Raw genomic sequence first — 11260 nt, forward strand, 5'->3', positions numbered from 1 at the left:
ACATTAACCCTGGGAAGGGAAATCAGCCTGGTGTTAGGCGTCTTGCCAAGGAAAAAGCCGTGAAAGCAGCCATGTTGTGGCACTTTTGCACTCCCTTTTGGATGCCTTTCACAGCTCCAGTGTGCCTGGAGCTCAGGGCTTCCTGCTTTTAAAAATCCTAGCCCTAGGCCGAACCCCAACCCTAAGACGAGAAAGGCAAATCAGCCAGGAATTAGGCATGTCCCCAAGGAAAAAGCTGTGGAGGCAGGCATGTTGTGGTACTTTTGCGCTCTTCTTGGCTAGTCCTTCGCAGCTGCTGTGTTCTTGGAACTCAGGGCTTTCTGGTTAATAGACCCTTACCCTAGGCGTAACTCAAACCTTAACCCTAGGAAGGAAAATCAGCCTATGGTTCGGGATGGTCTCATGGAAATATCAGTGGTGGCAGCCAAGTTGCGTCACTTTTGCGCTCCCCTTGGGATGCCTTTCGCAGCTGCAGTGTGCCTGGAGCCCAGGGCTTCCTGGTTTTAAAAGTCCTAGGCCTAAGCCTAACAGTAACCCTAGGAAGGTAAATCAGCCGGGTATTAGGGTTCTTCCTAAGGGAAAAGCCGTGAAAGCAGCCGTGTTGTGGCACTTCTGCACTCCCTTTGGGATGCCTTTGGCAGATGAAGTAAGCCTGGAACTCAGGGCTTCCTGGTAAAAAAAATTCAAGCCCTAGGCTGAACCCTAACCCTAACCCTAGGCAGATAAATCAGCCTAGGTATAGGGATGGTGCCAAGGAAAAAGCTGTGAAAGCTGCCATGTTGTTGCACTTTTGTACTCCCCTTGGGATGCCTTGAACAGCTGCAGTGTGCCTGGAGCCCAGGGATTCCTAGTTTCAAAAATCCTAGCCCTAGGCCTAAGCCTAACAGTAACCCTGGGAAAGTTAATCAGCCTGATGTTAGGTTTCTTGCCAAGGAAAAAGCCGTGAAAGCAGCCATGTGGGGGCACTTTTGCACTCCCTTTTGGATGCCTTTCACAGCTCCAGTGTGCCTGGAACTCAGGGCTTCCTGCTTTTAAAAATCCTAGCCCTAGGCCGAACCCCAACCCTAAGACGAGAAAGGCAAATCAGCCAGGAATTAGGCATGTCCCCAAGGAAAAAGCTGTGGAGGCAGGCATGTTGTGGTACTTTTGCGCTCTTCTTGGCTAGTCCTTCGCAGCTGCTGTGTTCTTGGAACTCAGGGCTTTCTGGTTAATAGAGCCCTTACCCTAGGCGTAACTCAAACCTTAACCCTAGGAAGGAAAATCAACCTATGGTTCGGGATGGTCTCATGGAAATATCAGTGGTGGCAGCCAAGTTGCGTCACTTTTGCGCTCCCCTTGGGATGCCTTTCGCAGCTGCAGTGTGCCTGGAGCCCAGGGCTTCCTGGTTTTAAAAGTCCTAGGCCTAAGCCTAACAGTAACCCTAGGAAGGTAAATCAGCCGGGTATTAGGGTTCTTCCTAAGGGAAAAGCCGTGAAAGCAGCCGTGTTGTGGCACTTCTGCACTCCCTTTGGGATGCCTTTGGCAGATGAAGTAAGCCTGGAACTCAGGGCTTCCTGGTAAAAAAAATTCAAGCCCTAGGCTGAACCCTAACCCTAACCCTAGGCAGATAAATCAGCCTAGGTATAGGGATGGTGCCAAGGAAAAAGCTGTGAAAGCTGCCATGTTGTTGCACTTTTGTACTCCCCTTGGGATGCCTTGAACAGCTGCAGTGTGCCTGGAGCTAAGGGCATCCTAGTTTTAAAAATCCTAGCCCTAGGCCTAAGCCTAACAGTAACCCTGGGAAGGTAAATCAGCCTGGTGTTAGGCGTCTTGCCAAGGAAAAAGCCGTGAAAGCAGCCATGTTGTGGCACTTTTGCACTCCCTTTTGGATGCCTTTCACAGCTCCAGTGTGCCTGGAACTCAGGGCTTCCTGCTTTTAAAAATCCTAGCCCTAGGCCGAACCCCAACCCTAAGACGAGAAAGGCAAATCAGCCAGGAATTAGGCATGTCCCCAAGGAAAAAGCTGTGGAGGCAGGCATGTTGTGGTACTTTTGCGCTCTTCTTGGCTAGTCCTTCGCAGCTGCTGTGTTCTTGGAACTCAGGGCTTTCTGGTTAATAGAACCCTTACCTAGGCGTAACTCAGACCTTAACCCTAGGAAGGAAAATCAGCCTATGGTTCGGGATGGTCTCATGGAAATATCAGTGGTGGCAGCCAAGTTGCGTCACTTTTGCGCTCCCCTTGGGATGCCTTTCGCAGCTGCAGTGTGCCTGGAGCCCAGGGCTTCCTGGTTTTAAAAGTCCTAGGCCTAAGCCTAACAGTAACCCTAGGAAGGTAAATCAGCCGGGTATTAGGGTTCTTCCTAAGGGAAAAGCCGTGAAAGCAGCCATGTTGTGGCACTTCTGCACTCCCTTTGGGATGCCTTTGGCAGATGAAGTAAGCCTGGAACTCAGGGCTTCCTGGTTAAAGAAATCCAAGCCCTAGGCTGAACTCTAACCCTAACCCTAGGCAGATAAATCAGCCGAGGTATAGGGATGGTGCCAAGGAAAAAGCTGTGAAAGCTGCCATGTTGTTGCACTTTTGTACTCCCCTTGGGATGCCTTGAACAGCTGCAGTGTGCCTGGAGCCCAGGGCTTCCTAGTTTCAAAAATCCTAGCCCTAGGCCTAAGCCTAACAGTAACCCTGGGAAAGTTAATCAGCCTGATGTGTAGGTTTCTTGCCAAGGAAAAAACCGTGAAAGCAGCCATGTTGTGGCACTTTTGCACTCCCTTTTGGATGCCTTTCACAGCTCCAGTGTGCCTGGAACTCAGGGCTTCCTGCTTTTAATAATCCTAGCCCTAGGCCGAACCCCAACCCTAAGACGAGAAAGGCAAATCAGCCAGGAATTAGGCATGTCCCCAAGGAAAAAGCTGTCGAGGCAGGCATGTTGTGCTACTTTTGCGCTCTTCTTGGCTAGTCCTTCGCAGCTGCTGTGTTCTTGGAACTCAGGGCTTTCTGGTTAATAGACCCTTACCCTAGGCGTAACTCAAACCTTAACCCTAGGAAGGAAAATCAGCCTATGGTTCGGGATGCTCTCATGGAAATATCAGTGGTGGCAGCCAAGTTGCGTCACTTTTGCGCTCCCCTTGGGATGCCTTTCGCAGCTGCAGTGTGCCTGGAGCCCAGGGCTTCCTGGTTTTAAAAGTCCTAGGCCTAAGCCTAACAGTAACCCTAGGAAGGTAAATCAGCCGGGTATTAGGGTTCTTCCTAAGGGAAAAGCCGTGAAAGCAGCCATGTTGTGGCACTTCTGCACTCCCTTTGGGATGCCTTTGGCAGATGAAGTAAGCCTGGAACTCAGGGCTTCCTGGTTAAAAAAATTCAAGCCCTAGGCTGAACCCCAACCCTAACCCTAGGCAGATAAATCAGCCTAGGTATAGGGATGGTGCCAAGGAAAAAGCTGTGAAAGCTGCCATGTTGTTGCACTTTTGTACTCCCCTTGGGATGCCTTGAACAGCTGCAGTGTGCCTGGAGCTAAGGGCTTCCTAGTTTTAAAAATCCTAGCCCTAGGCCTAAGCCTAACAGTAACCCTGGGAAAGTAAATCAGCCTGATGTTAGGCTTCTTGCCAAGGAAAAAGCCGTGAAAGCAGCCATGTTGTGGCACTTTTGCACTCCCTTTTGGATGCCTTTCACAGCTCCAGTGTGCCTGGAATTTAGGGCTTCCTGATTTTAAAAATCCTAGCCCTAGGCCGAACCCCAACCCTAAGACGAGAAAGGCAAATCAGCCAGGAATTAGGCATGTCCCCAAGGAAAAAGCTGTGGAGGCAGGCATGTTGTGCTACTTTTGCGCTCTTCTTGGCTAGTCCTTCGCAGCTGCTGTGTTCTTGGAACTCAGGGCTTTCTGGTTAATAGAGCCCTTACCCTAGGTGTAACTCAAACCTTAACCCTAGGAAGGAAAATCAGCCTATGGTTCGGGATGGTCTCATGGAAATATCAGTGGTGGCAGCCAAGTTGCGTCACTTTTGCGCTCCCCTTGGGATGCCTTTCGCAGCTGCAGTGTGCCTGGAGCCCAGGGCTTCCTGGTTTTAAAAGTCCTAGGCCTAAGCCTAACAGTAACCCTAGGAAGGTAAATCAGCCGGGTATTAGGGTTCTTCCTAAGGGAAAAGCCGTGAAAGCAGCCATGTTGTGGCACTTCTGCACTCCCTTTGGGATGCCTTTGGCAGATGAAGTAAGCCTGGAACTCAGGGCTTCCTGGTTAAAAAAATTCAAGCCCTAGGCTGAACCCCAACCCTAACCCTAGGCAGATAAATCAGCCTAGGTATAGGGATGGTGCCAAGGAAAAAGCTGTGAAAGCTGCCATGTTGTTGCACTTTTGTACTCCCCTTGGGATGCCTTGAACAGCTGCAGTGTGCCTGGAGCTAAGGGCTTCCTAGTTTTAAAAATCCTAGCCCTAGGCCTAAGCCTAACAGTAACCCTGGGAAAGTAAATCAGCCTGATGTTAGGCTTCTTGCCAAGGAAAAAGCCGTGAAAGCAGCCATGTTGTGGCACTTTTGCACTCCCTTTTGGATGCCTTTCACAGCTCCAGTGTGCCTGGAATTTAGGGCTTCCTGCTTTTAAAAATCCTAGCCCTAGGCCGAACCCCAACCCTAAGACGAGAAAGGCAAATCAGCCAGGAATTAGGCATGTCCCCAAGGAAAAAGCTGTGGAGGCAGGCATGTTGTGGTACTTTTGCGCTCTTCTTGGCTAGTCCTTCGCAGCTGCTGTGTTCTTGGAACTCAGGGCTTTCTGGTTAATTGAACCCTTACCCTAGGCGTAACTCAAACCTTAACCCTAGGAAGGAAAATCAGCCTATGGTTCGGGATGGTCTCATGGAAATATCAGTGGTGGCAGCCAAGTTGCGTCACTTTTGCGCTCCCCTTGGGATGCCTTTTGCAGCTGCAGTGTGCCTGGAGCCCAGGGCTTCCTGGTTTTAAAAGTCCTAGGCCTAAGCCTAACAGTAACCCTAGGAAGGTAAATCAGCCGGGTATTAGGGTTCTTCCTAAGGGAAAAGCCGTGAAAGCAGCCATGTTGTGGCACTTCTGCACTCCCTTTGGGATGCCTTTGGCAGATGAAGTAAGCCTGGAACTCAGGGCTTCCTGGTTAAAGAAATCCAAGCCCTAGGCTGAACTCTAACCCTAACCCTAGGCAGATAAATCAGCCTAGGTATAGGGATGGTGCCAAGGAAAAAGCTGTGAAAGCTGCCATGTTGTTGCACTTTTGTACTCCCCTTGGGATGCCTTGAACAGCTGCAGTGTGCCTGGAGCCCAGGGCTTCCTAGTTTCAAAAATCCTAGCCCTAGGCCTAAGCCTAACAGTAACCCTGGGAAAGTTAATCAGCCGGATGTTAGGCTTCTTGCCAAGGAAAAAGCCGTGAAAGCAGCCATGTTGTGGCACTTTTGCACTCCCTTTTGGATGCCTTTCACAGCTGCAGTGTGCCTGGAACTCAGGGCTTCCTGCTTTTAAAAATCCTAGCCCTAGGCCGAACTCCAACCCTAAGACGAGAAAGGCAAATCAGCCAGGAATTAGGCATGTCCCCAAGGAAAAAGCTGTGGAGGCAGGCATGTTGTGGTACTTTTGCGCTCTTCTTGGCTAGTCCTTCGCAGCTGCTGTGTTCTTGGAACTCAGGGCTTTCTGGTTAATAGACCCTTACCCTAGGCGTAACTCAAACCTTAACCCTAGGAAGGAAAATCAGCCTATGGTTCGGGATGGTCTCATGGAAATATCAGTGGTGGCAGCCAAGTTGCGTCACTTTTGCGCTCCCCTTGGGATGCCTTTTGCAGCTGCAGTGTGCCTGGAGCCCAGGGCTTCCTGGTTTTAAAAGTCCTAGGCCTAAGCCTAACAGTAACCCTAGGAAGGTAAATCAGCCGGGTATTAGGGTTCTTCCTAAGGGAAAAGCCGTGAAAGCAGCCGTGTTGTGGCACTTCTGCACTCCCTTTGGGATGCCTTTGGCAGATGAAGAAGGCCTGGAACTCAGGGCTTCCTGGTAAAAAAAATTCAAGCCCTAGGCTGAACCCTAACCCTAACCCTAGGCAGATAAATCAGCCTAGGTATAGGGATGGTGCCAAGGAAAAAGCTGTGAAAGCTGCCATGTTGTTGCACTTTTGTACTCCCCTTGGGATGCCTTGAACAGCTGCAGTGTGCCTGGAGCTAAGGGCTTCCTAGTTTTAAAAATCCTAGCCCTAGGCCTAAGCCTAACATTAACCCTGGGAAGGGAAATCAGCCTGGTGTTAGGCGTCTTGCCAAGGAAAAAGCCGTGAAAGCAGCCATGTTGTGGCACTTTTGCACTCCCTTTTGGATGCCTTTCACAGCTCCAGTGTGTCTGGAACTCAGGGCTTCCTGCTTTTAAAAATCCTAGCCCTAGGCCGAACCCCAACCCTAAGACGAGAAAGGCAAATCAGCCAGGAATTAGGCATGTCCCCAAGGAAAAAGCTGTGGAGGCAGGCATGTTGTGCTACTTTTGCGCTCTTCTTGGCTAGTCCTTCGCAGCTGCTGTGTTCTTGGAACTCAGGGCTTTCTGGTTAATAGACCCTTACCCTAGGCGTAACTCAAACCTTAACCCTAGGAAGGAAAATCAGCCTATGGCTCGGGATGCTCTCATGGAAATATCAGTGGTGGCAGCCAAGTTGCGTCACTTTTGCGCTCCCCTTGGGATGCCTTTCGCAGCTGCAGTGTGCCTGGAGCCCAGGGCTTCCTGGTTTTAAAAGTCCTAGGCCTAAGCCTAACAGTAACCCTAGGAAGGTAAATCAGCCGGGTATTAGGGTTCTTCCTAAGGGAAAAGCCGTGAAAGCAGCCATGTTGTGGCACTTCTGCACTCCCTTTGGGATGCCTTTGGCAGATGAAGTAAGCCTGGAACTCAGGGCTTCCTGGTTAAAGAAATCCAAGCCCTAGGCTGAACTCTAACCCTAACCCTAGGCAGATAAATCAGCCTAGGTATAGGGATGGTGCCAAGGAAAAAGCTGTGAAAGCTGCCATGTTGTTGCACTTTTGTACTCCCCTTGGGATGCCTTGAACAGCTGCAGTGTGCCTGGAGCCCAGGGCTTCCTAGTTTCAAAAATCCTAGCCCTAGGCCTAAGCCTAACAGTAACCCTGGGAAAGTTAATCAGCCTGATGTTAGGTTTCTTGCCAAGGAAAAAGCCGTGAAAGCAGCCATGTTGTGGCACTTTTGCACTCCCTTTTGGATGCCTTTCACAGCTTTAGTGTGCCTGGAACTCAGGGCTTCCTGCTTTTAAAAATCCTAGCCCTAGGCCGAACCCCAACCCTAAGACGAGAAAGGCAAATCAGCCAGGAATTAGGCATGTCCCCAAGGAAAAAGCTGTGGAGGCAGGCATGTTGTGGTACTTTTGCGCTCTTCTTGGCTAGTCCTTCGCAGCTGCTGTGTTCTTGGAACTCAGGGCTTTCTGGTTAATAGAGCCCTTACCCTAGGCGTAACTCAAACCTTAACCCTAGGAAGGAAAATCAGCCTATGGTTCGGGATGGTCTCATGGAAATATCAGTGGTGGCAGCCAAGTTGCGTCACTTTTGCGCTCCCCTTGGGATGCCTTTTGCAGCTGCAGTGTGCCTGGAGCCCAGGGCTTCCTGGTTTTAAAAGTCCTAGGCCTAAGCCTAACAGTAACCCTAGGAAGGTAAATCAGCCGGGTATTAGGGTTCTTCCTAAGGGAAAAGCCGTGAAAGCAGCCGTGTTGTGGCACTTCTGCACTCCCTTTGGGATGCCTTTGGCAGATGAAGAAGGCCTGGAACTCAGGGCTTCCTGGTAAAAAAAATTCAAGCCCTAGGCTGAACCCTAACCCTAACCCTAGGCAGATAAATCAGCCTAGGTATAGGGATGGTGCCAAGGAAAAAGCTGTGAAAGCTGCCATGTTGTTGCACTTTTGTACTCCCCTTGGGATGCCTTGAACAGCTGCAGTGTGCCTGGAGCTAAGGGCTTCCTAGTTTTAAAAATCCTAGCCCTAGGCCTAAGCCTAACATTAACCCTGGGAAGGGAAATCAGCCTGGTGTTAGGCGTCTTGCCAAGGAAAAAGCCGTGAAAGCAGCCATGTTGTGGCACTTTTGCACTCCCTTTTGGATGCCTTTCACAGCTCCAGTGTGTCTGGAACTCAGGGCTTCCTGCTTTTAAAAATCCTAGCCCTAGGCCGAACCCCAACCCTAAGACGAGAAAGGCAAATCAGCCAGGAATTAGGCATGTCCCCAAGGAAAAAGCTGTGGAGGCAGGCATGTTGTGGTACTTTTGCGCTCTTCTTGGCTAGTCCTTCGCAGCTGCTGTGTCCTTGGAACTCAGGGCTTTCTGGTTAATAGACCCTTACCCTAGGCGTAACTCAAACCTTAACCCTAGGAAGGAAAATCAGCCTATGGTTCGGGATGCTCTCATGGAAATATCAGTGGTGGCAGCCAAGTTGCGTCACTTTTGCGCTCCCCTTGGGATGCCTTTCGCAGCTGCAGTGTGCCTGGAGCCCAGGGCTTCCTGGTTTTAAAAGTCCTAGGCCTAAGCCTAACAGTAACCCTAGGAAGGTAAATCAGCCGGGTATTAGGGTTCTTCCTAAGGGAAAAGCCGTGAAAGCAGCCATGTTGTGGCACTTCTGCACTCCCTTTGGGATGCCTTTGGCAGATGAAGTAAGCCTGGAACTCAGGGCTTCCTGGTTAAAGAAATCCAAGCCCTAGGCTGAACTCTAACCCTAACCCTAGGCAGATAAATCAGCCTAGGTATAGGGATGGTGCCAAGGAAAAAGCTGTGAAAGCTGCCATGTTGTTGCACTTTTGTACTCCCCTTGGGATGCCTTGAACAGCTGCAGTGTGCCTGGAGCTAAGGGCTTCCTAGTTTTTAAAATCCTAGCCCTAGGCCTAAGCCTAACAGTAACCCTGGGAAAGTAAATAAGCCTGGTGTTAGGCGTCTTGCCAAGGAAAAAGCCGTGAAAGCAGCCATGTTGTGGCACTTTTGCACTCCCTTTTGGATGCCTTTCACAGCTCCAGTGTGCCTGGAACTCAGGGCTTCCTGCTTTTAAAAATCCTAGCCCTAGGCCGAACCCCAACCCTAAGACGAGAAAGGCAAATCAGCCAGGAATTAGGCATGTCCCCAAGGAAAAAGCTGTGGAGGCAGGCATGTTGTGCTACTTTTGCGCTCTTCTTGGCTAGTCCTTCGCAGCTGCTGTGTTCTTGGAACTCAGGGCTTTCTGGTTAATAGAACCCTTACCTAGGCGTAACTCAAACCTTAACCCTAGGAAGGAAAATCAGCCTATGGTTCGGGATGGTCTCATGGAAATATCAGTGGTGGCAGCCAAGTTGCGTCACTTTTGCGCTCCCCTTGGGATGCCTTTCGCAGCTGCAGTGTGCCTGGAGCCCAGGGCTTCCTGGTTTTAAAAGTCCTAGGCCTAAGCCTAACAGTAACCCTAGGAAGGTAAATCAGCCGGGTATTAGGGTTCTTCCTAAGGGAAAAGCCGTGAAAGCAGCCATGTTGTGGCACTTCTGCACTCCCTTTGGGATGCCTTTGGCAGATGAAGTAAGCCTGGAACTCAGGGCTTCCTGGTTAAAGAAATTCAAGCCCTAGGCTGAACCCTAACCCTAACCCTAGGCAGATAAATCAGCCTAGGTATAGGGATGGTGCCAAGGAAAAAGCTGTGAAAGCTGCCATGTTGTTGCACTTTTGTACTCCCCTTGGGATGCCTTGAACAGCTGCAGTGTGCCTGGAGCTAAGGGCTTCCTAGTTTTAAAAATCCTAGCCCTAGGCCTAAGCCTAACAGTAACCCTGGGAAGGTAAATCAGCCTGGTGTTAGGCGTCTTGCCAAGGAAAAAGCCGTGAAAGCAGCCATGTTGTGGCACTTTTGCACTCCCTTTTGGATGCCTTTCACAGCTCCAGTGTGCCTGGAACTCAGGGCTTCCTGCTTTTAAAAATCCTAGCCCTAGGCCGAACCCCAACCCTAAGACGAGAAAGGCAAATCAGCCAGGAATTAGGCATGTCCCCAAGGAAAAAGCTGTGGAGGCAGGCATGTTGTGCTACTTTTGCGCTCTTCTTGGCTAGTCCTTCGCAGCTGCTGTGTTCTTGGAACTCAGGGCTTTCTGGTTAATAGACCCTTACCCTAGGCGTAACTCAAACCTTAACCCTAGGAAGGAAAATCAGCCTATGGTTCGGGATGGTCTCATGGAAATATCAGTGGTGGCAGCCAAGTTGCGTCACTTTTGCGCTCCCCTTGGGATGCCTTTCGCAGCTGCAGTGTGCCTGGAGCCCAGGGCTTCCTGGTTTTAAAAGTCCTAGGCCTAAGCCTAACAGTAACCCTAGGAAGGTAAATCAGCCGGGTATTAGGGTTCTTCCTAAGGGAAAAGCCGTGAAAGCAGCCGTGTTGTGGCACTTCTGCACTCCCTTTGGGATGCCTTTGGCAGATGAAGTAAGCCTGGAACTCAGGGCTTCCTGGTTAAAAAAATTCAAGCCCTAGGCTGAACCCTAACCCTAACCCTAGGCAGATAAATCAGCCTAGGTATAGGGATGGTGCCAAGGAAAAAGCTGTGAAAGCTGCCATGTTGTTGCACTTTTGTACTCCCCTTGGGATGCCTTGAACAGCTGCAGTGTGCCTGGAGCTAAGGGCTTCCTAGTTTCAAAAATCCTAGCCCTAGGCCTAAGCCTAACAGTAACCCTGGGAAAGTAAATCAGCCTGATGTTAGGCTTCTTGCCAAGGAAAAAGCCGTGAAAGCAGCCATGTTGTGGCACTTTTGCACTCGCTTTTGGATGCCTTTCACAGCTCCAGTGTGCCTGGAACTCAGGGCTTCCTGCTTTTAAAAATCCTAGCCCTAGGCCGAACCCCAACCCTAAGACGAGAAAGGCAAATCAGCCAGGAATTAGGCATGTCCCCAAGGAAAAAGCTGTGGAGGGAGGCATGTTGTGGTACTTTTGCGCTCTTCTTGGCTAGTCCTTCGCAGCTGCTGTGTTCTTGGAACTCAGGGCTTTCTGGTTAATAGACCCTTACCCTAGGCGTAACTCAAACCTTAACCCTAGGAAGGAAAATCAGCCTATGGTTCGGGATGGTCTCATGGAAATATCAGTGGTGGCAGCCAAGTTGCGTCACTTTTGCGCTCCCCTTGGGATGCCTTTTGCAGCTGCAGTGTGCCTGGAGCCCAGGGCTTCCTGGTTTTAAAAGTCCTAGGCCTAAGTCTAACAGTAAACCTAGGAAGGTAAATCAGCCGGGTATTAGGGTTCTTCCTAAGGGAAAAGCCGTGAAAGCAGCCATGTTGTGGCACTTCTGCACTCCCTTTGGGATGCCTTTGGCAGATGAAGTAAGCCTGGAAC

The sequence above is a fragment of the Ammospiza nelsoni genome, unplaced genomic scaffold (genome assembly GCF_027579445.1).
Source record: "Ammospiza nelsoni isolate bAmmNel1 unplaced genomic scaffold, bAmmNel1.pri scaffold_51, whole genome shotgun sequence".
Taxonomy (NCBI): Eukaryota; Metazoa; Chordata; class Aves; order Passeriformes; family Passerellidae; genus Ammospiza; species Ammospiza nelsoni.